Source organism: Lissotriton helveticus, chromosome 3_2, assembly GCF_964261635.1.
Source record: "Lissotriton helveticus chromosome 3_2, aLisHel1.1, whole genome shotgun sequence".
Lineage (NCBI taxonomy): Eukaryota > Metazoa > Chordata > Amphibia > Caudata > Salamandridae > Lissotriton > Lissotriton helveticus.
Window position 1 is genome coordinate 402,944,509 of NC_136062.1, and position 24,207 is coordinate 402,968,715.

General features: G+C 44.7%; 1 protein-coding gene across 2 annotated transcripts in view; it reads right to left on the minus strand.

Annotated features, from left to right (window-relative positions):
- Positions 1-24,207, minus strand: part of PAMR1 (peptidase domain containing associated with muscle regeneration 1) — a 278,128-nt gene that overhangs the window by 134,637 nt on the left and 119,284 nt on the right. The gene's annotated exons all lie outside the window — the stretch shown is intronic.

Here is a 24,207-nt window from a genome sequence, read left to right on the forward strand (position 1 = left end):
GAAAGCTGACAGTGGTCGGTGTGGAGGGTGATCAAAGCGGTGAAAAGACGGGGTTGACGGTGAGAGGTGAGGGAAGGTTGTTCAGAGCGAACAAAGCTAACGTGCAAATGTTCAGGATAAGGCTCTCGTAAGCGCTGGGGAATGAAACGGTGGAAGACCGTTAAGGAAAGAGAACAAAAGGGACGTTCTCAATGTGTAGAAAAGGTGCGGTCATGAACACTTACTGGGTAAGCCTGGAAAGGCGGATGGAGGGTAAGCGGGTTCAGCGGTCATAGTCCAGGAACTTCGCGGAGTGACTGCGGAGTTCTGGAGGAGGTTAGAGAAGATGATGGAAACAAACAAAGGACGAAGAAAGGATAGGAAAATGAGGCGGCCATAGTGGAGTGGAGTCAGAGGATAGAGACCAGTGATAATGTGCAATGGCTATGGTGAACAGAACAGGGGTGCAAAGTATCAATCAGGTACCCACAACAGTACTATAAGTAGCAACTTAATTCAGTCCGGTCGTTGAGACCAAAAGGTTTCAAGGATTGAAGCCTATAAATCCATGATGTCTCCCGTTGTAGGAGAATCTTATTGTTGTCTCTTCCCTCTTTGTTTGGAACCATTTCCAGGACCAGATATTTCAGTTGGGCCACACTGTGATTGGCTACATTAAAGTGAGTTGCCACGCTGGATTTGGTGTTTTTGGTGCGAATATTCGACTTATGTTCGTTCAAACGGGTTTTTATTTTCCTGCTGGTTTTTCCCACGTAGATTTTTCCACATGGACATTTGAGTAAGTAGATGAGGTTTGTTGAATCGCATGTAGCGTCTACGTTCAGTTTGATCTCAAAGCCTTTCATCGGGTGGTTAATAGTGTTGCCTCTAATGATATTATTGCAATTGTTACAGTGATGACAAGGGCGTGTGCCTGTGTGTTTTATGGATTCAGTGGTGGTTTTAGACAAAATCTCCCTGATGTTCATCGGTCGGCTGTAAGCAAAAATGGGAGGTTCCTTGAACAGGTCCCCGAAGTCTGGTTCAGATGACAATATTCGCCAATGCTTCAGAATGATCTTCTTGTAACTTTTGCTGGAAGTTGAGTATCTTGAGACTAAGGCCATTCTTTGGTTGTCATTCTTCTTTTTGCTTTTTAAGGCTTCTGGACGTGGAATTGCATGTACTCTGTTCATTGCTTCATTGATGATTTCCTCTGGCTACTACCCCTGTCATTAACACAACCTACTGCCCAATTGGCTGGCAGCACGCACCCTGATCTTTACTCAAAATGCAGTACGACGACATCTCCAAATCAACAGAGGCTCACGCTGAAACATTGGCATTTGACTCTGAAGCAACGGAAAGGATCTATGCACTGATCAACGAGGATTTAACCCAAGCACCTTCTAGCAGAACAAAGGAACAATGTATCAAGCAACTCCTTTACCTTTCAAAACGCCGCATCAATCAGAAACTTCACGCGAACACTCTGATTAAATATCACAAAGTGCTCCGCATCCCCCGTGGTCTACGGATAGCCCTTAAACCCTCCTTATGCAAGAACTCAAAAGCATTTTTAGAGAGATGGTACGCTATTCTCAATAAGTGTAGCCTGAACCTTATACTATTGATCATAGAGGAATTGTCAGGAATATTATTAGAACTGTCTCAAGAGATCACTACCATTGAAGGCGAACTAAAAGATTTAACAACTCCCGAAGAACTAGCAACAACTCTGGAAGATGTTAATAGACAACTGGACAGACACTCCAGAGAAATTAATGAACGAAAGTTACGAAAATTCCGGCGGGACACCTTGGACTACAAACTTGGGGAAGTGTACACTTGGGCGGACGTCTACGCCCAACGCCGTAGGAACAAACCGTACAATCAGAACACCGACACCTCATCCTCTGGTAATGATAACACTAACCGTCCAGCAAAAGTTACAAGAAGATAATTCTGAAGCATTGGCGAATATTGTCATCTGAACCAGACTTCAGGGACCTGTTCAAGGAACCTCCCATTTTTGCTTACACCCGACCGATGAACATCAGGGAGATTTTGTCTAAAACCACCACTGAATCCATAAAACACACAGGCACACGCCCTTGTCATCACTGTAACAATTGCAATAATATCATTAGAGGCAACACTATTAACCACCCGATGAAAGGCTTTGAGATCAAACTGAACGTAGACGCTACATGCGATTCAACAAACCTCATCTACTTACTCAAATGTCCATGTGGAAAAATCTACGTGGGAAAAATCAGCAGGAAAATAAAAACCCGTTTGAATGAACATAAGTCGAATATTCGCACCAAAAACACCAAATCCAGCGTGGCAACTCACTTTAATGAAGCCAATCACAGTGTGGCCCAACTGAAATATCTGGTCCTGGAAATGGTTCCAAACAAAGAGGGAAGAGACAACAATAAGATTCTCCTACAACGGGAGACATCATGGATTTATAGGCTTCAATCCTTGAAACCTTTTGGTCTCAACGACCGGACTGAATTAAGTTGCTACTTATAGTACCGTTGTGGGTACCTGATTGATACTTTGCACCCCTGTTCTGTTCACCATAGCCATTGCACATTATCACTGGTCTCTATCCTCTGACTCCACTCCACTATGGCCGCCTCATTTTCCTATCCTTTCTTCGTCCTTTGTTTGTTTCCATCATCTTCTCTAACCTCCTCCAGAACTCCGCAGTCACTCCGCGAAGTTCCTGGACTATGACCGCTGAACCCGCTTACACTCCATCCGCCTTTCCAGGCTTACCCAGTAAGTGTTCATGACCGCACCTTTTCTACACATTGAGAACGTCCCTTTTGTTCTCTTTCCTTAACGGTCTTCCACCATTTCATTCCCCAGCGCTTACGAGAGCCTGATCCTGAACATTTGCACGTTAGCTTTGTTCGCTCTGAACAACCTACCCTCACCTCTCACCGTCAACCCCGTCTTTTCACCGCTTTGATCACCCTCCTCACCGACCACTGTCAGCTTTCACTCATGATTTCACCCACGTCCCCCCCTCGTCTGAACACGGGTTTGGTTTACATGCACGCGGTTTCACTCTTTTTCGCACCATTTGTTTCACCTATGCCTAGTTAATTGCTACACCATGTATCGTTGATCTAAGATGCATTTTTTGTATCCTCCCCTGCAGCGCTCCTTGAGAAAGGACTCCCGTAGTCCGAAATGTATCGGAGCATTCTTTAAGTACTTCGGATTATATTGAATTTAATGAACTGCGTGATGTAACGCTGAACAATAAGAAACTTTGAAAATAAAAACACAACAAATGTTGAAACTTCTTTATTGAACTTTCTCATTGAACTTTTTTGGAGTCAGCCATACTCCCCGCTGAACCACACAAGTGTGCCCAATTTACAGGGATGCGCCTACGTCTCAGTAGCGCACTTAACTTTGTCTATCAGTCAGACACATCCGGACAGTTGCGTCACCTGTAGGAGCACCTTCACCTTTTTCAATCAACCAGCACCTTTCTTCCACTGAATCCTGTTAACCCAACGCTGCGCGCCGTGCCTACTACCCCTGTCATTAACACAACCTACTGCCCAATTGGCTGGCAGCACGCACCCTGATCTTTACTCAAAATGCAGTACGACGACATCTCCAAATCAACAGAGGCTTACGCTGAAACATTGGCATTTGACTCTGAAGCAACGGAAAGGATCTATGCACTGATCAACGAGGATTTAACCCAAGCACCTTCTAGCAGAACAAAGGAACAATGTATCAAGCAACTCCTTTACCTTTCAAAACGCCGCATCAATCAGAAACTTCACGCGAACACTCTGATTAAATATCACAAAGTGCTCCGCATCCCCCGTGGTCTACGGATAGCCCTTAAACCCTCCTTATGCAAGAACTCAAAAGCATTTTTAGAGAGATGGTACGCTATTCTCAATAAGTGTAGCCTGGACCTTATACTATTGATCATAGAGGAATTGTCAGGAATATTATTAGAACTGTCTCAAGAGATCACTACCATTGAAGGCGAACTAAAAGATTTAACAACTCCCGAAGAACTAGCAACAACTCTGGAAGATGTTAATAGACAACTGGACAGACACTCCAGAGAAATTAATGAACGAAAGTTACGAAAATTCCGGCGGGACACCTTGGACTACAAACTTGGGGAAGTGTACACTTGGGCGGACGTCTACGCCCAACGCCGTAGGAACAAACCGTACAATCAGAACACCGACACCTCATCTTCTGGTAGTGATAAGACTAACCGTCCACCGAGACGACACCCAACAGGACCATCAACCTCCGCTGATCAACCAGGTCAGACATCCACTCCATCTACCTCTAACACGAACGCAACCACTATCGTGCCTTTTTTAGAGGCACGCCCAGACAGAACCGACGACCCAGACGGGGTATAAGGGCAGGAAAAAAACAACGAAAAGACCCAACAACCTTTCAAGGACGAACCGAAAACCAGGAAGAATCACTAGTGATAAACATCTCGGATATTAATCTCACCAGAAATGAAATAAGGATCTTACAAAAGGGTATGACATTCATCCCCACGAGCAACACCAACCTACTTGAGTTAGAAGTCAGCACCTTTAAACTAACTAGGAAACTACGACTGAAAAATTTTTTCGAAAAAATCTTGGAACCCCCCAAGGAAAGCAAACCTGATTTGTTATTAGGCTTACGACCACCCAGCAGCTACATGCCCACAAGCAGTCATAAGAGCATTGACACCTTTGAGACCTTGGTGCGACAAGACATTTCTAAAATCAATTTCAAGAAAAAAACGCGCAGCAACATTGATAGAGCAAGATTTCGCATCGCGACTTGCTCGATTCATGAACCTCGATTTGTCATAACCTCATAACAAACGTACGTTATTACTAATCTCTTTATTTTGGATATGCGTGAAAGGTAGCGAAGCTTGCCTATGTGTTCTACTAAAATAAGTAACCCGTGTCTAAAATGGCCGCTGCTTGCCTTTTCGTTTCTGCGCATGCGTAAGGCACAGTCACGTGTAGAGACGCAGTCGCATTTTGAGAGGGAAAAGGGTGCGCATGCGTAATAGCTATAAGATGGCTGTGCATCTGATAACATGGTGAAGCTTTGTGCTGCTGCTCCTGTGATGTTATTCGTTGCACTTATTCACTAATGCATAGTATATTTTTATAATGATGAAACTAAAGTACGAACTTATAACATGTAATACCTTCATTTATTTTTATGTGCTAATTTGTTTTCGCTTACTTTTCATGTATCACGGGAAATGGGGGTCCGAATGGGTCGTGAGCCATTTTGAAGGTCCTTTCTGCGCATGCTCCAGATGCAAGGCCAGAGTCAACCATGGGCCGGGGAATACAGCCAGCTGGCAGCCACACTCAAGAGGCTCCTGAGAGCGCTACCTCTGACCCAGGAGGATGGAGCCAGTGTTCCTAGACTGATACAATTGTAGTCATTTGAATTGTATTCTGTGCGACTTTCTCATGGGAACCCCAATCTTGCTAGGCGGCACCTTAGAATGCTAAATAGGCCTTAGGATAGTCTGTTCTGATTGGTGTGTTAACCAAATCCTACCTTAGGACCAATCGAAATTGGGGATTCTGACACTTTGCAACATTTGGGGGGTGGTACCCTGTCCCAAAACAGTATATCTACCCTGGGTTCACCTAGGGAAATTGTCCGACTTGTCTGAATAGCTGACCTGTCACTGACCCAACGCACTCAATAGGTGATTTGAAGATACAGAGCGCTGCGGAGCACTCTGTCCGAATTTGACCATAGACTAAGGTTTTACTAAACCTTAAAAGTGCTGGCGGAGCACTTTGCTGGGAGTTCGCTGACCCAATCGGGGTCCTGACTGATAGCTGCAGAGAGGGTGGAGCGCAGGCGTTGCTTCCAAACTGCTGGTGCTGGTCATGTCCTGGTGGTCCTGTCCTGATCCTAATCTGAGGGTTTCCTGTCCTGTCCTGGGTGTCCATTCTGCACCTGCTGTCCATTGAGGGGTATCCTTCCTTGAGGGTTTCCTGTCCTTAACTGACCCGTGGCCAGGGTTGGTTTTCACACCAGTCTAGGTAAATATCGCTCTGAATCTCTTGAAACTGCACCTTTCTATTTTTCCATCTTTGCTTCAATAAAGACATACCTTTGCATATGATAAGTTTCCATGCTTTTCGCAACCATTGCATTTTCATAAAAGTCACTTGCATTGGATTTCATAGCGTGTTCCTATGTTACCCTATCTTTTAGAAATCATTTTCGCCATTGCAGTTTGCAACTTCCTGATATGGTCTCTAATTTTCTCTCATAAATATCACTAAAGAAACTCTGAATTTAGCCCAGTAGCTCTCTTAGTTTGTTTCCTGTCACATTAGCATTTTTAACATAAATTATTGCCCTTATAGTTCTTCTATACAGCTATGTACTCTTTGCAAAATTGATTTTAGACTGTCTCCTCGTAGTGGAGTGTATGTTCTAAAGAAATTTAATTCTGAGATAAAGCTTTTAAAACTTCTCATTTGTCCGTGGTCATTTCATGAAATAAATCCCAGGTTCACATGTTGGGTTTGTATTTTGCTGCCTTTCCTTTTACAGCAAGCTCCCTGATCCATTGTGGTCATAGGTACCCATAACAGTGGATGGTAAGTCGGGTACACTAGAAAATAGAAAAGGAACTCACAATTATTGGTAGAAGATTGTGACGTCATCCGATCAATGTATATGGTGATTTGAAATATATGAGCCCGAAGCCGGAAGTGGCGAAATTATTGGTCGGGTGACCCGCGATCTCTAGCAGTAATTTTCTGGTAGCAGAGGATGGTTAGGGAATAGTTAAAGGTGAGGCAGGACTAGTTAGTCTAGCTAAGTCGGAAGCTGCTAGTATATTGATGCTGCTACAAAAGTAGGCACTTCAGGAGATCTGATCATTCACTTGAAATGTTTGCTTTGAAAAATTATGAAATGTTATTACCAACAAAGACAAGGACACCTTAAGAAACATTACTAATAACACTGCCATTAAATGCCTCAAAGCTGACAAGGGAGGAGCCTTAGTCATCCTCAACACCGATCTTTACAACCGACGAGCCATGGAACACGTCATGGACACTAACACCTACTTGTTACTTGGTGGTAACCCCACCAACGAATACAAAACTGACCTACTTAAAATCATTGACAAAGCGAAAGAGGATGACACAATTGATGACAGAACCAAACGGTACTTAACAGTGGAACATCCCAGAAGTCCCACCATCACCATGCTGCCAAAAATACACAAGAATCTGACGGACCCTCCTTTCCGTCCCATCGTTTCCACCAGAGGATCTATTCATGAACCGATCGGTAAATTTATCGATCGGTACCTACAACCCATGGTTGTAAGCCTTGAAAGTTACACTAAAGACACCACGGACTTTATCAACAAATTGACATCAATACAAATCAATGAGGATGAAAAAGTGATATTATGTACAGCCGACGTTAAGAGCTTATATACTTCCATCCCCCATGATGGAGGTATTGAAGCAGTGGAACTGGCATTACTTAAATCAGATATAACAGACTCCTTGAAAACTTTCATTTTGGAACTCATGATTTTTACCTTATATCACAGCTATTTTTCTTTTGAACAACAATGGTACCTACAGATGTCCGGCATGGCCATGGGCAATTGCGCCGCTCCAACGTACGCAAAAATTTATATGGGCAACTTTGAACTCAACCACATTCAGACAAACAAAAACTGGACTGACAATTTGAAATTATATGTGCGCTATATAGACGACTTATTCTTCATTTGGAAGGATTCTAGGGAAAACTTAGAACTAGCACTCACAGATCTGAACACTAAAGACGACCGAATTGAATTCACATGGAACATCTCTGACCAAGAAATTACATTCCTGGATGTACTTCTCAAAGTCACCCCCAACGGCATCGAAACAGACCTCTTCCGCAAAACCACCGACCGCAACAATGCGTTACAATACAGTAGCTTTCATCAAAATTCTCTAAAGAGACATCTACCATTCAGTCAAATGCTAAGAGTCACACGCATCGTGTCTGACCCCAACACCAGAAACTCTCAAATACAAACCATGGCCACCAGGTTCCTCACCAGAGGATACCCAAAGGAAATCATCAATGAGGCAATGAACAGAGTACATGCAATTCTACGTCCAGAAGCCTTAAAAAGCAAAAAGAAGAATGACAACCAAAGAATGGCCTTAGTCTCAAGATACTCAACTTCCAGCAAAAGTTACAAGAAGATCATTCTGAAGCATTGGCGAATATTGTCATCTGAACCAGACTTCGGGCACCTGTTCAAGGAACCTCCCATTTTTGCTTACACCCGACTGATGAACATCAGGGAGATTTTGTCTAAAACCACCACTGAATCCATAAAACACACAGGCACACGCCCTTGTCATCACTGTAACAATTGCAATAATATCATTAGAGGCAACACTATTAACCACCCGATGAAAGGCTTTGAGATCAAACTGAACGTAGACGCTACATGCGATTCAACAAACCTCATCTACTTACTCAAATGTCCATGTGGAAAAATCTACGTGGGAAAAACCAGCAGGAAAATAAAAACCCGTTTGAATGAACATAAGTCGAATATTCGCACCAAAAACACCAAATCAAGCGTGGCAACTCACTTTAATGAAGCCAATCACAGTGTGGCCCAACTGAAATATCTGGTCCTGGAAATGGTTCCAAACAAAGAGGGAAGAGACAACAATAAGATTCTCCTACAACGGGAGACATCATGGATTTATAGGCTTCAATCCTTGAAACCTTTTGGTCTCAACGACCGGACTGAATTAAGTTGCTACTTATAGTACCGTTGTGGGTACCTGATTGATACTTTGCACCCCTGTTCTGTTCACCATAGCCATTGCACATTATCACTGGTCTCTATCCTCTGACTCCACTCCACTATGGCCGCCTCATTTTCCTATCCTTTCTTCGTCCTTTGTTTGTTTCCATCATCTTCTCTAACCTCCTCCAGAACTCCGCAGTCACTCCGCGAAGTTCCTGGACTATGACCGCTGAACCCGCTTACACTCCATCCGCCTTTCCAGGCTTACCCAGTAAGTGTTCATGACCGCACCTTTTCTACACATTGAGAACGTCCCTTTTGTTCTCTTTCCTTAACGGTCTTCCACCGTTTCATTCCCCAGCGCTTACGAGAGCCTGATCCTGAACATTTGCACGTTAGCTTTGTTCGCTCTGAACAACCTTCCCTCACCTCTCACCGTCAACCCCGTCTTTTCACCGCTTTGATCACCCTCCTCACCGACCACTGTCAGCTTTCACTCATGATTTCACCCACGTCCCCCGCCTCGCCTGAACACGGGTTTGGTTTACATGCACGCGGTTTCACTCTTTTTCGCACCATTTGTTTCACCTATGCCTAGTTAATTGCTACACCATGTATCGTTGATCTAAGATGCATTTTTTGTATCCTCCCCTGCAGCGCTCCTTGAGAAAGGACTCCCGTAGTCCGAAATGCATTGGAGCATTCTGTAAGTACTTTGGATTATATTGAATTTAATGAACTGCGTGATGTAACGCTGAACAATAAGAAACTTTGAAAATAAAAACACAACAAATGTTGAAACTTCTTTATTGAACTTTCTCATTGAACTTTTTTGGAGTCAGCCATACTCCCCGCTGAACCACACAAGTGTGCCCAATTTACAGGGATGCGCCTACGTCTCAGTAGCGCACTCAAATTTGTCTATCAGTCAGACGCATCCGGACAGTTGCGTCACCTGTAGGAGCACCTTCACCTTTTTCAATCAACCAGCACCTTTCTTCCACTGAATCCTGTTAACCCAACGCTGCGCGCCGTGCCTACTACCCCTGTCATTAACATTCTCAAAGAACTCAGGCAAATAATAATGAACATCTGAGTAATTGAAAATGAAATATGGACGAAAGCTACGTACACCGCAAATATTGTTCATCATACATTCCTAACCAATTAAGAAAAGCCCAAAAAATAATATATTTATCTCACTTACTGCCTGACATATTGATTTACAAAATATAATTATATTAGCAGAATCCTTTAAATCCCCCCTCTTCTGCCTGTATGCTTGTGTGCCTCTAACTCGAGCCCTGGCCTTCGGAATCTCTCTACGGCACCTAGCCCGACTACTAGCCACATCCCAATTACCAGGGAGTCAATAATTAAAGTGAAATAAAATTAAAAGCTAAATAAACCCCATATTTTGTTCACTATACGTTCCTTACCTGTTTGTCTTTTATATTCTATTCGCTCATTAGGTTCTATGGAGCTTACAGAGGGGTGGGGTAGGGGGGCTCACACTCAGGTCCTGTATTTGTTTCCGAGTAAGTAGGAGGTGTGGCGCAGTGGCCAGAGCGGCAGACGTAGGCCCAGAACTTCTGTCATACACTCTGATTCATTCAGTGCAAAAAGTAGGACCATATTAACATGCACAAAGGACTGTGACACATGTAATATTATGAAACATACACAGAAGCATGCTCGCATACAGCAAGAGAATAGAGCAAAAAGGGAAATAAAATATGGAAGTGAATAGTCTTCAGCCTGCCTATTCAACCTGGGAAAAAGAAGTCAAGAATGTCATGGCTGCTATACTGCCTCCAAGACACAAGTTTCCATTCTCTAAGGAAGCAAAGGATGTGGGAACAGGTGGAAGCAGGGGGATTTGCATTTGGTTGCGCTCTAGAAATAAAGTCATCAAGAGTTTCTAGTACTATAAGCAATATTTGACCCTGTTTTTATAGATTATGAAAATCTGGATTTTCTGACAGTGACGGCTATTTAAATGACAGATAATAGTAATCCAATCATCCAATCACGCAGTAGCTCTATCGGTCTGCGCATAGGAGGGCCAGTACACCCTCCTTGCACTCACAAGCAACATGGCATGAGGTACTTTTTCGAGATACGAGCAAAAGGTACATCATCCTATATCAGCATATCCCAGGTCTCACCGCTATTAGTTCCAATGCAATAGCTTCATTTTAGCCGAAACGCAAATAGGTTACATGAATCAGGCTTAAAGTTTGGTTATGTAGCATGCCAGATACCCCATGACTTCCGAGAACTTCTAGATATGTGTGGGATGTTGGCCTCAATGTTTGGTGTCTAGCACACCACGTATCCCATGACTTCTGCGATCTTGTAGATATTTGGGGGATGTTGGGCTCACCGTTTGGTTGTCTAGCACGCCAGGTATCCCATGACTTCTGAGATCTTGTAGATATATATGGGATGTTGGGCTCAACATTTGGTTGTCTTGCATGCCAGTTACCCCATGACTTCTAAGATCTTGTAGATAAGTGGAGTATGTTGGACTCAACATTTGGCTGTCTAGCACGCCAGATATCCCATGCCTTCAGATCTTGTAGATATGTGGGGGATGTTGGGCTCAACATTGTGTTATCTAGCACACCTGGTATCTCATGACTTCAGATCTTGTAGATATGTGGGGGATGTTGGGCTCAACATTGTGTTATCTAGCACACCTGGTATCTCATGACTTCTAAGATCTTGTAGATATGTGGGGGATGTTGGGCTCAACATTTGGTTGCCTAGCACGCCAGTTACCCCAAGAGTTCTAAGATCTTGTAGATATATGTGGGATGGGCTCAATGTTTGGTTGTTTAGCACGCCAGATACCCCATGACTTCAAAGATCTTGTAGATATGTATGGGATGTTGGGCTAAATGTTTGGTAATCTAGAACGCCATATACCCCATGACTTCTAAAATCTTGTAGATATGTGTGGGATGTTGGGCTCAACGTTTGGTAATCTAGAACGCCATATACCCCATGACTTCTAAAATCTTGTAGATATGTGTGGGATATTGGGCTCAACGTTTGGTAATCTAGAATGCCAGATACCCTATGAATTCTGAGATCTTGTAGATATGTGGGGAATGTTGGGCTCAACATTTGCTGGTCTAGCATGCCAGTTACCCCATGACTTCTAAGATCATGTAGATATTTGGGGGATGATGGGCTAAACGTTTGGTTGTCTAGCATGCCAGTTACCCCATGACTTCTAAGGTCTTGTAGATATGTGGAGTATGTTGGGCTCAACATTTGGTTGCCTAGCACGCCAGATATCCCATGACTTCAGAGATCTTTTAGATATGTGGGGTATGTTGGGCTCAACGTCTGGTATTCAAGCACGCTAGATACCCCATGATGTCTAAAATTTTGCAGATATGGGGGGATGTTGAGCTCAATGTTTGGTTATCTAGCATGCCAGATACCCCATAACTTCTGAGATTTTGTAGATATGTGTGTCATAGAAGAAAACAACATCCTCAACTCCACACAATCAGGCTACAGAAAGAACCTCAGCACCAAAACCACCGATCTCGCGGCGACGGATGACATTCGCTCCCTACTCGACAGAGGAGAGACTGTGGTCCTCATCCTCCTGGACCTCTCTGCGGCCTTCAAACACAGTCTCTCATAGCATCGTAGCCCGCAGACTCCACGACGCGGGAATCCAGAACAAAGGCCTCTACTGGGTCCACTCATTCCTCTCCGGCAGAACGCAATGGGTCAGACTCACCTCTTTCCTCTGAGAACCCACACCGACCACCTGCGGAGTCCCACAAGTATCAACCATCAGCTTGACCCTGTTCAACGTCTACAGGGCCCTGCTTGCATCCATCATCAGATCACACAGACTCAACATCGTATCATATGCAGAAGACACCCAACCCAAAATCACAAACCACAACTTTCAAGACGGAATGGAAGCAGTCGCCAGGTGGTTGAAGAACAACTGGCTACAACTCAACACGGACCAAACCGAGGTGCTCACCATGGGCCCACACACCAATGCCCGCCCTCTGGTACCCTCCCTCCCCCACGGACTACGCTATAACCTCGGAATCATCCTGGACTCCGAACTCAAAACGGATTGCCAGATCAACGCCGTCACCTCTACCTCCTACCATACCCTCCGCCTACTCCAAAAGAGCAGAGATAATGTCTTAACTGCTCCTGACATCTGGTAATGAAGTATTGTTCGTAAATAATCAGGTATTTGTGGATCTAACCTCTTGTGTTTAGAACCAGCACTTATCTTGTTCCTACACACTCTTGTGTTCTGACTGAGCCAGGCCCAGCACTCATCTTGTCCCTTCACACTCTTGTGTTCTGAGCCGGAGCCAACACTCATTCCAGAGGAATGCTTGTAGATTTCGAAATCTCAAGTGCGCGAACAGAGCCCTCAACAAACACAAATTTAGATTAATATGAACTGAGCAAAACAAATTTCCGCTGTTAAACTGAAGAATGCTAATTATTGATAAACAAGGGTCTTCCGTAACACGCTTGCCTCACAGCCTTGGCAGGACACACACAGTTTCATAACGGGTTTCACATGTGCTCTAGATTGTAATGTTCTTGACCTGGGCCCAAAGTCTTGTGACATCATTTCTTTGTGTCTGTGGCATGCGGTTCTAAGTGTGCTCATTTCACATGTGTCTTTCTGGCAGCGCTGCCTCCACGCGGCACTACAGCTTGGAGGGAGCGTTACCCAAATATGATATTCGACTCCTATGTTTGAGTACAGCAGGGGCAGATTACCACTCACGAGTTCAAGTATTGCCCTATTGTTAAAAGAGGGAAATGCCTTATTAGCAAAGCACTATTTTTTTTAATGGAGTTTTATATAGTGCGCTGCCCTAAGCCAATGTGAAAGGGCAGGACTGTACTGTATTTATGAAAGCAGATGCATTCCTGTCTTTTTCCCTGCGGTGGAACCCAATTTGCTGCCTAGTCCCAACATAGGCCCCACGGTGCAAAGGAGCCTCTGTTGCAGGCAGGATTGTTTTTGTGCAGAAGAGGCACCTTCCTGCACAAAAACAATTCAGAAAGACATTTTCCTCGTTTTATGTGTGCTACAGAATACAGCACACATAGGGGGCGATTAGGATCGCGGATGGACTTGAGTCAGTCCGCGACCCCTGAGCAGGAGGGAACGTCCGCAAGGGCTGCGGCGTTCCCTCTGAGATGGTCACATCCTCTATCTTTAACATTGCGGCGGGTGCAGCTTCAAGCTGCACCCGCCGCAAGGTTCAAAATGCATGCATTGCATTTGCATGCACAAAGCGGCAGGCAACGCGCAGTGCCTGCTGCTTTGTACACGCAAATGCAGGGTGGTACCATAGGTACCCCCCATGTGCACCACCTTAACCCAGGGGGCCCGCAATGGGCCCCCGAAGTGAAGGTCTGTATGCTTTTCCACGGCGGAAAAGCCACCGCGGAAAAGCATGCCTTTTACACCATCCTAATATGGCTGGCTGTGTCTGATAGACACCGCCAGCCATGTTAAAGCTTTTCCGCCGCGGTCGGAAGGCGACCGCGGCGGAAAAGCTGCGGACGGAATGCCAGACCCACCAGCCATCCTAATATGGCGGTGGGTCTTTCGAGGCTCCGCGGCGGTTTTTCCGCATCCTCCGGGCCGGCGGTGGCTTCCGCCGGCCCAGAGGATGCGGGAAAACCGCAATCATAATAGGCCCTATTGTAAGAGGAAAAAATGAGGAGAAATAAAAAAATTTCCCCTAATTTCTCCAGCTCTGGGGAGGTGTAATGTTTTGGCGCTGCCCCAGGGTTGCAGTCTAAGGCAGCGTCAAACTTCATGACTGTTGGGTGGGAGCACCCACAGCAACGCCTGTGTAACAAACGCCTCCTTGACGCAGAGTAAGGCAGAGCAAGTCACTACTTGCGCTGCTTTGCCTTACTCCATATCTATGCGGCCGTGCAAAGGCACGCAGCGTGGCTTTGCATCGCCTTATAGATATGACTTAGAGGCTAGCGCCACTGCAGCGTCAAGAATAGTGACCCTCTAGTGGCCTAAATTGAGCTCCGCTTAAGTTCTCCTGACCATGATATGCGCACCTAAATTGGTTTTAATCAATATATAATGTATCATTGCTGTATAAAACCAGCATATCATTTGTGTCATACAGGCAGATTCATCAAGGAAAAATCGGCTCGCAAAGGGCCAGATTCTCTGAATCTGGCCCTTTGCGAGCGCAATTTTTGCATTTGGGATTCATCATCCCAAATGCAAAAATCGCAAATTGCGAAATCGCTAAATTGCGAGGATTTGCATTTAAGGAATCTCTATTTGAGATTCCTTAAATGCAATTCATGAACCAGTTTAGAATTGCGAAATCGCAATTTTTGTCCGCTCTATACCGCGAAGTCTGACTTCGTGGTAAATAGCGAAAACTTAGAAAAATGCACTTTAATGCATTTTTCTAAGTTGTATGTTACACACACACATGTCCTTTGTACATGTGTGTGCGCAACATTAGTCTACATTTTCATTTCAGGGGTGCTACAGGGTGTCCTTTAGACACCCCTGGCACCCTTGAAATCGCATCCTTATTTGCGATTAGCAAAATGCTAATCGCAAATAAGGAATGACTCCCCATTCCTTCCTATGGGCCTAGGCCCATAGGAAGGAATGGGGGGTCATTCCTTATTTGCGATTAGCAATTTGCTAATCGCAAATAAGGACGCTGTAGGAATCGCAAATAATATTGCGATTTCTACATGAATCCCGTTTTGCAGGTCCTTACTAGCGATTCCTTAATAATCGCTATTAAGGACTCGCAAAAGAGGACATTGATGAATCTGGGGGATAGTCTAGTAATGATATCAGTATGCACTAATAATAAAAATGCAGCACTAACAGTAGTATCAAATTACAGTTGAGTTGTGATGTCACAATCCCTTTTGTCAGCGTTACCAGTTGTCACAGCAACACTTAAACAGGTGTCTCTTCAGAATATTTTTGCGGAGAATCCCCTGCTCTAACTCTTTCTGTTTACTACTGAGAGGAAACATATGTGTGTTTGTTTATTTAGGGAGCAACTGGAGTTCAAAGCAAATAGCTGGAATGTTTCTAAAGCTCGTACGTGGCTTCGCAACGAAGACATGTCACAAGAGATGTGTCAGCCTTTGTTAACTGCTGTCCCATTACTGTTATTGAAACTAAATTAGTTGTTATTGCGGTGCAGGGGTGTGCAGACCTACAGGGAGGTGAGGACATGCCTCGTGCCCCTGGAAGACCAGGGGGTATCCCCAGAGTGGAGTAGATTAGATCTGGGTCAGAGAAAGGGTGTCTCCTGTAGCCTGTCTGTCACCCAGCACAGACAAGGAAGTCTCTTCTGATAAGTGTGTGTTCACCAGGACAGCAGGAAAGTGTCAGTGGCAAGAATGTTAAGGCTGGAGATTGGCCTCTCTGCTCCCCAGGGGTTGAAATATCTCTGAGACACAGACACCATACAAGGCGATACATGGAAAAATACAAAAGAACGTAACAAAAACACCACAATAACTGCTCCATAATCAAGAAACCATAACCACTATTTTGTACTAAAGTTAACCATATGAATAACCCATAATTGAGAATCGATAATGCTGAAACTATGGAATTGATCCTAACCCTCTCCCTAATCCTAATACTGTCCCTTACCTATTTCTTATCCTTACTTACCCCTTCAACTAATCCTTACTCTTAACCATTTCCCTAACATAGGCATTTACCCAACGCCGCCCTTCACTCTTTTACTAACCTAACTCATCACCCTATTTTATCCTTACCATGTCCCCAATATCATCCCCAGCACTATTTGAATTAGGAATACCTTTCTTAAAATGTTCGATTTTTAGTGCATTAGTGAGTACAGTAACCTTTATATGCACTGAACACGTGTCATTAGGCAGAAAACAACAAAGCACAGTCAAATAAAAAAAAAAATAACTAAGTACAAATAAATTTAAAAAATCCGTATCCTTGTGGTGACCATTTTTTTGCAAAGATTGCCACAGAAAATGTATAGAACTAATTGTGGAAAACCATACAAAAAAATCATTGCAAGATATCACAGAAAGTCAAATCAATGCCAATCACCACAATTGATTTCTCCTGATGTCTGTTGCATATCAATTAAAAATTGTTCTAAATATCTCACTGCATTAGCACAGACTAGAGTCTGTGCTAATGCAGTGAGATATTTTACAAGCATTTTATAAAGAACACAATAGTTGTTTCACCAGCTGCAAGGACGCCACAGCCTAAAAACAATGATGTTTACTATTTGTTTCCTCGGCTCTAGGAGGCCAGGCAAGAAGCATCATATGTGTGCTAAAGTTCTTTCATGTATGCCACACCAGTCACTAGCAAGTGCCCACTTTTCTGTTCCCTTCACATACGGAAGTCATGGCCCGCTTGATATTTTAAACATAAATTTGAGCCCAGGTCCAGTGCCGCCCAGATCCTCCACAAACACAAACTGCCCATTTATTCAAAGCTGTGCAGTCCTCCGAGTGGTGGCAAATCCGCCTATGGTCATTGCTAGGTAGAGACTTATTGGCAGTGGTCACCAGATCATACAGTTAGCAAACAAACCCATGTCAGGCTTGACACCAGTCTCCCCCGGGAAGGATCCCCCATGATTATCCCAGTCGTTTAAGGATAAAGTGGGGGTCTTGAAAAGATCTTCCATTGATGTCTCAGGCTGTTTAGTGAAAGTCGCGAGGTTCGGATCTCAAACAGATGCTTAAGGAACATTATCAGGTACTCAGGAGCCTATAAGTCGGTATATTTGTCTCCACGTTCATTAAGTGCAGCACACTTTCTTAGCTGTAGTGCTGGGCGTTGACAGAGACAGTTCTAGGAGCTGCTTATATCCATCCTCTGCTTCCAAAGGGGGCGTAATGACCTATGTCGCTTCCACATGGTGGGTTGAAGTCACTTTTGGGCTATGATGGATCCGAGGTAAGAGGCATAAGTGATGTCACATCTGCAGGCAATTTTCTGGGTCAAGGCTGATGAGGGACATCACTTCTGAGATTCCTATGGTGTAGACTTTTACTACATCTCAGGCCCTGAGCTTTTTCCACATTTCATTGTAAAAGGTTCCTTACTTGTCATGCTCACACTACTGGTTAAATCCAAAACACAGCTATGACACAACATGCAATAACCGATACTTCCAGCGTTGTGCTATGCATTTTGGAGTTTTTGGAGTACACTCTTTCACCTCTTAAGTTAGGTTTCTACTTTTCAGCTTAGCTTCTCACCGGAGCCAGATTGTTTGAACATTTCACCCCAGTTCTGCTTCCCAGCGCCCACCATTTCAAGATAGAATGGCTGTACCTGTCTGCTGTATTTAGTATGATGCTTTCTACTTAGATCATGCTCTCCTCTTTTTGTGGTACACATAAAAGGCTTAACATTGCCCTTTTCTAATATTTATTATTGTGACACCTGCAAGGGTGGCCAAACATGCTGGTTATTTATAGCCCTTGAAAACAAAAAGCCAACACTGGTAGTGCCATATCATAGTATGGCCTTTGTGGGATTCCTGCGGGCCGGTGTACAACTGTCCATAATATATCAGCCTTCGTGATGTTTCCAGACCATCATCTACAGTCTGGTACAGTTTCACTCATGCATATGACTACTACAGCATTTACATTGTGTGACAAATATTAGAGGAACAACAGGAACTGTTACAAAAATCCACCAGCAACTAGAAAATGAATTGAAATAATAATAACTTATACCCGAAAGTGTCTAGGCGCTAGTCTCAAAGAGGCAAACTGCCTACCAAGAAGCTAGTAACTATTAATGAGTTAAAAAACAAGTTTTACATGATTTCCTAAATGCTAACAGAACTGTTTTCCTTTTCAATTCCAGAGTGAGGGAATTCCAAAGTCTTGTTGCCCCCATGATGAAGCAGTACAAGAATGGGATAACTCGTACCTGAGTGGGGCACCCGCGATAAATGTCTCTGTTGATAAAGTGAGAACCTACAAGAACTAGGAAACTTTTAAATCAATAACCATAAGGTTAATATTTTATGTGCTGTAATAGTTAATGAAACATAAGGGCATATTCAATATTCATGGTGTAGTGTAGGGTCTCTATATTTAGATAAACTCAATCCACACCCTTCAAACAAGGCCCGAATCATAATAAAATGAAACTCAGTCCCATCCAGGTCTAGACTTCTACCTGGGGATTTAACATACTAACACGCGAAAGACACGTGTTTATTTATTCATTTATTTGTATGCTTGTATAGCGCAGGACTCGACCTCCGGAGGGGTATCTCCGCGCTTTTGTTCATCTAGGGTGCCCAAAACATAACTAGGCGGTGCACAAAATTAGGATGTCAGGAAAAAGTCTGTTTTAAGAGATTTCCAAAAGGCCTGAAAGTTGGTGTTTTGCCTCAGTGTGAGGGGGAGCGTGTTCCAAAGGGTGGGACCCTTATATGACAGTGCTCGGCCTCCCTGTCTTGCCCTCCTAACATGAGGGATCTGTACCAATAGTTGGTTACTAGCTTGAAGAAGACGTCCGGGTTTGTAGAGGTTGAATTTTTCAGCCAGGTATTTAGGGCCCGAGCCAAAGAAGCTTTTGTGTATTATACAACAGATTTTAAATTTGACCCGTTGCCGAAAGGGCAGCCAGTAAAGTTTCTCAAGGAGGGGTGACCTAGCTGGGGCATTAAGGACCAGTCTTGCCGCAGTATTTTAAGCCACTTGTAGGCTACTAAGCTGTTCCTTATTGGCAGATATTAAGAGGCCGTTACAATAATCCAGCCTGCTGACCACTAGGGTCTGGACAAGGGTCTTTCTGTAACTGTCGGGCAAAAACGGGAACACATGCCTCAAGAGTCCGATGACCCGAAAGCAGGACCTGGTTACCTGGTTTGCGTGCTCTTTCAACAACAGTGCCTGATCTAACCGCACCCCTAGATTCTTCACCGCCTGCTTAGGACATGGGACCGGTCCTAAGTCCAGTGGCCACCATTCTGGTGACCATAGAAGGGGGGCCTCCCCAAAGAGCATGACCTCAGTTTTGCCCACATTACATTGAAGGCAATTAGAGGCCATCCAATCAGACACCGCTCTCATGCCTTCGGCAAAGGATTGTTTAATTGCAGGTGTGAGGGTCTGGAATGGAAACAACAGCTGAGTGTCGTCAGCATACGACACTGGGGTGAACCCATACGCTCTCACAATGTCAGCCAGGGGGGCCACATACACATTAAAGAGTGTAGGGCTTAGACATGAGCCTTGTGGGACCCCCTTAGTGAGCTCCCTAGAGATGGAATAATGGGAGCCCAATCTGACACCTTGTGAGCGGCCCGAGAGAAAACTCTCAAGCCAGGACAGAGCCAAACCTCCTATCCCCACCTTCCGCAGACGACCGAGAAGAATATCATGTGATACCGTGTCAAAGGCAGCGGACAAGTCTAACAGCACCAGAATCATAGAGCCCACACTATCCTGTGCCATCCTGATGTTATCGGTCACGGAGAGGAGGGCTGATTCTGTGCTGTAGTTAGGTCTAAACCCTCATTGAGTATAGTCAAGACCTCCCGCTGCCTCGATGAAATTAGACAGATGGGTGTTCACATGTTTCTCGGTCATCTTGCTTAGATAAGGCATAAGAGAGATGGGGCGGAGGTTGGAAAGGTCTGTCCATGGCAAAGCTGCGTTCTTCCGGATGGGATTCACCATGGCTTTCTTCCATTCTCGGGGAACTAGTCCCTCCTTGAGGGAGAGATTTATTACTGACTGAATCTCGGGCCAGAGCAGATTACCTAGAGAGGCAACCATTTTGGCAGGTAGAAAATCCTCAGGGGACCCTGTTTTGATTTGACTAATCAGGGAAGTGACATCAGAATGACTGACCTCCGGAAACATAATTAGCGAGCCACTATTAAGTGTTAATGACAATGGGGGAGCAGTAGTAACATTACTCCTAAGTATAGAGGCCTTCGTGATTTTCTCATAAATCAACTCTATTTTATTCTCAAAAAACAGAGAGATATCATCACAGAGAGATTGCGAAAAATCATAAGGGCTCTCACAGGCTACCGGTTTCACAAAGGTCTGTAGAATCTTATAGAGTTCTTTAGAGGAGTTTCTCTCACTAAGAAAATGGGTTCCTCGGTACAAGGCTCTGAGTGTGCATAATCACCCTTTGCAATAAACAGTACATCGACTCTACTAGTCTACAAGAACTGAGTCTTCAAGATTTGAGTCCACAAGATCTGAGACCACAAGTTCTTAAAGATAGGCTGCCCTCCAGGAACACAAATGTTCATGGGCATAATACCACGACCTGGTCTAACATAAGCAGGGCTGTACTGGGAGTGGAAACCAGCCCTGGCAATTTAGTCAGAACGTCCGCAGTGGCAGTGGGAGGTCAGGGGCTTTTCTGGTAGTAGCACTACTACTGCTGCTTTTGGTACAGGGGCACGATATTGCAGCACAACTACAAAACCGCCCCCCCCCCTTTCCAAAAACAGCCCTACCGGTCCGAAACCGGCCCCCACCCTTCCGGCCCACCGGGTAAAAGCCTTCTGCCCCATGCGGCCTGTCCGCCCTGACCATTAGAGATGTCCATCCCACCTTACGTACGAGGAGGCCCAGAATATGTTCTGTGACCTCGAGTGGTGCAATAAACATGCCCTGGTAGTGGGCATGTCATGCCTAAGCCACTTAAAGTGGTAGTGACAGGATGCCAAATCTTTAGTATGACCACATCTGTTTCTCTGTAGAGGGCGGTCTCCAGATCCCACCCACGTATAGTTACACGTTATTATAAACCCAGACATTGCGCAGACATTCCTTTTGTATGTCATGCAAAGATCTCACTCTCCATTTTGTGCTTGTTGGTGGATGCTCCTATGTGGAGCCAGCATCATTGCCACGAGGTGTGAGAGCCACCACCTTGGACTAGAAGCTGAGAAGCAACATTAAAAAAATAACTAACCCAAAGCCGTTCTGAAACCTTAGAGAGGGGAGCCACATTCCCCGTCTGGGAACCGAATAAGGAATTCGGATCCAAACGGCTCCACTTTGTTAAAGAACCAAGATGCATATTATCAAGAACAGGCGATAAAATTATTGTCGCTTTATCGGCAGGAAACTGCTGCTAAAGCGGCGATAATGAGCTTGATAATAGGCCCTTGTGAATTTCCATAGCAGCCCAGGTTCTGGTGTTCCGCAAGGTAAGTCCAACACCCAAAAGAAGTGAACTACCAAAAGGGAGTGTAGCCAGGAGCAACCAGAATTGTGAATGGATCCCCTAGTCTCAGTCCAAAAATCATAATGTCATTCGGCATCCTGCCATGTGCCTGAGAAACTAGTGCTGCCACAGGAACCCCTGATGTGGAAGAACTGACCCGCCAAGACCCTGCAGTTGCCACCGCCAAGACCCTGCAGTTGCCAAACACACTCATCTGCTGTCAACCAGCCAGAAGGCAGCATCTGCTGTATACAGGAACCTGTCTGCACCCGGCTATGGAAGGGTTCTATAGTGCAAGATGAGTACCGTCATATGAGCCTGCTGAGTTAGCTCTACAAGTAGCTGAGCTTCGAGTGAGGTCTCTACCTCAGCATTAGCAGTTACAACAACTGACACGGCAGGAGCCACAATGCTAAACGTGCCTGCTCTCACCACCACCACTGCACTTACAGTGAGCAGGTAAATAGGGGTCTAAATGTGAGTAGAATGGGACATTGCGTTCATACAATTCTACTCCATTAACTCAACACTTGTGCCAGGTAAACGCTAACTGGTCAAAGCTCTTTGAACTGGTTTGCACATCTAGACAGTGGGGCACTTCTCAATTGTAATGCACCAATACCTATACCTATGCTGCGCTGGCAATCTGTTATGTTAGGAAATCTCAATACAGGGCCGGACTGGCTGTAGCAGGCACCGGGCATTTCCCCAGAGGGCCACCAAGATGGGGGCCAGTTTTGGGCTCATGGGAGGCCGTTTTTGTTACAGGGCTGTTTTCGCAGCATAGCTGCAATATCAGCCCCTGTAACAAAATTGGCCAAAAACGGCCTTGGAAAATAGCTTGGCCGCACCCCTAACCCTCCTGGGGGGCCGTCCAAGCACTTTGCCAGGGCTGGTTTGGGTTCCCAGGCCGGCCCTGCCTCAATAGCAGACAGTGGGTAGTCAAAGGTCTGTAGCTCCTCAGTGAAGTTTGAAAATGAGATCACAACCCTATACTGCCAAACCCTATTGAGCCGTGTAGTATTTTGTGTTGCTGTAAGATTAATTTGATTTCTTTTAACTAAAATATATGCACTGACCTGAGTATTACATCATTGTGTCTGCTGCCAGATTTTTGAGTTTAGATCACCTGTCACTCACATTACATCTCTGACAAGCCTCCGACTGCTTGCCCTCACCACCCTGAGAGTAAAGTTTGAGAAGTGTTAAACTTGCCCAAGTTTGCAGAGTCATAGTAGAACGGGCATCAGTGGCAACTAGCCTTAACCACTGCAGTCGCTGTCTGACATATGGTCCCCAAATTGAGTCTGACGGACTGTGTATCATAAATGAGCGATAGCCCTACTGTGGTGGCTTACAGTACGTACGGTAGGGGAAGGCTACTGGTGACCACGTGGATACCCCTGGAGCCTGATCCCGGTACATGGTGCCGAGCCAAGCCTGCTCCTCCCATGGGAACACACCTATGGGTGTACACTGCTTCAGAAAACTCAAAAAAATATGATTCCATTTTTTAGAACAGCCTTGAACTAGTCACATTGAGGCATATTTCCTATCCATCTGTAAAACTGATTTATATTTGACTTGCAACTGGGCAATGTCTACACTGTTTGTTTCCAGAATAACTATCGAGTGCTAAAGAGATGGATTTTAGAAGGTTATGAGAAGAGCGAAGATGGGTCATGGTACTGGGCCCTTAGGGCAGAGAATGAAATGCCTTTAGAGTAAGCACAACCACAATGGGCCCCGGTGACGCATAGAACTAACAGTAGATTGGCTTCTCGCGGTCTCATCGTTCTTGTGGGAATATATTGTTTGAAATGGTTTTGCATACAGTGAGCATCAGAAGATAGGCAATGAATAGCTTTATGACACAAAACTAGGGCCTAAGAAGACATCTTTTATGAGCTAATAAAGTGCCTTCAAATGAGACAATATATGTGTTCTTATGGTAAGTCCCAAAATACATTGAGTGGCCGCATTTTGAATGTGCTGATACCTGAAATAAAGACAGAAGTGACAGGCGTTGTCATATAGCTACTGTTCATCTGAATACTGTGTTAAGTTAGCATAGGCTCATTGAATATTTAAACGCCATTTATTCCTTTTGCTG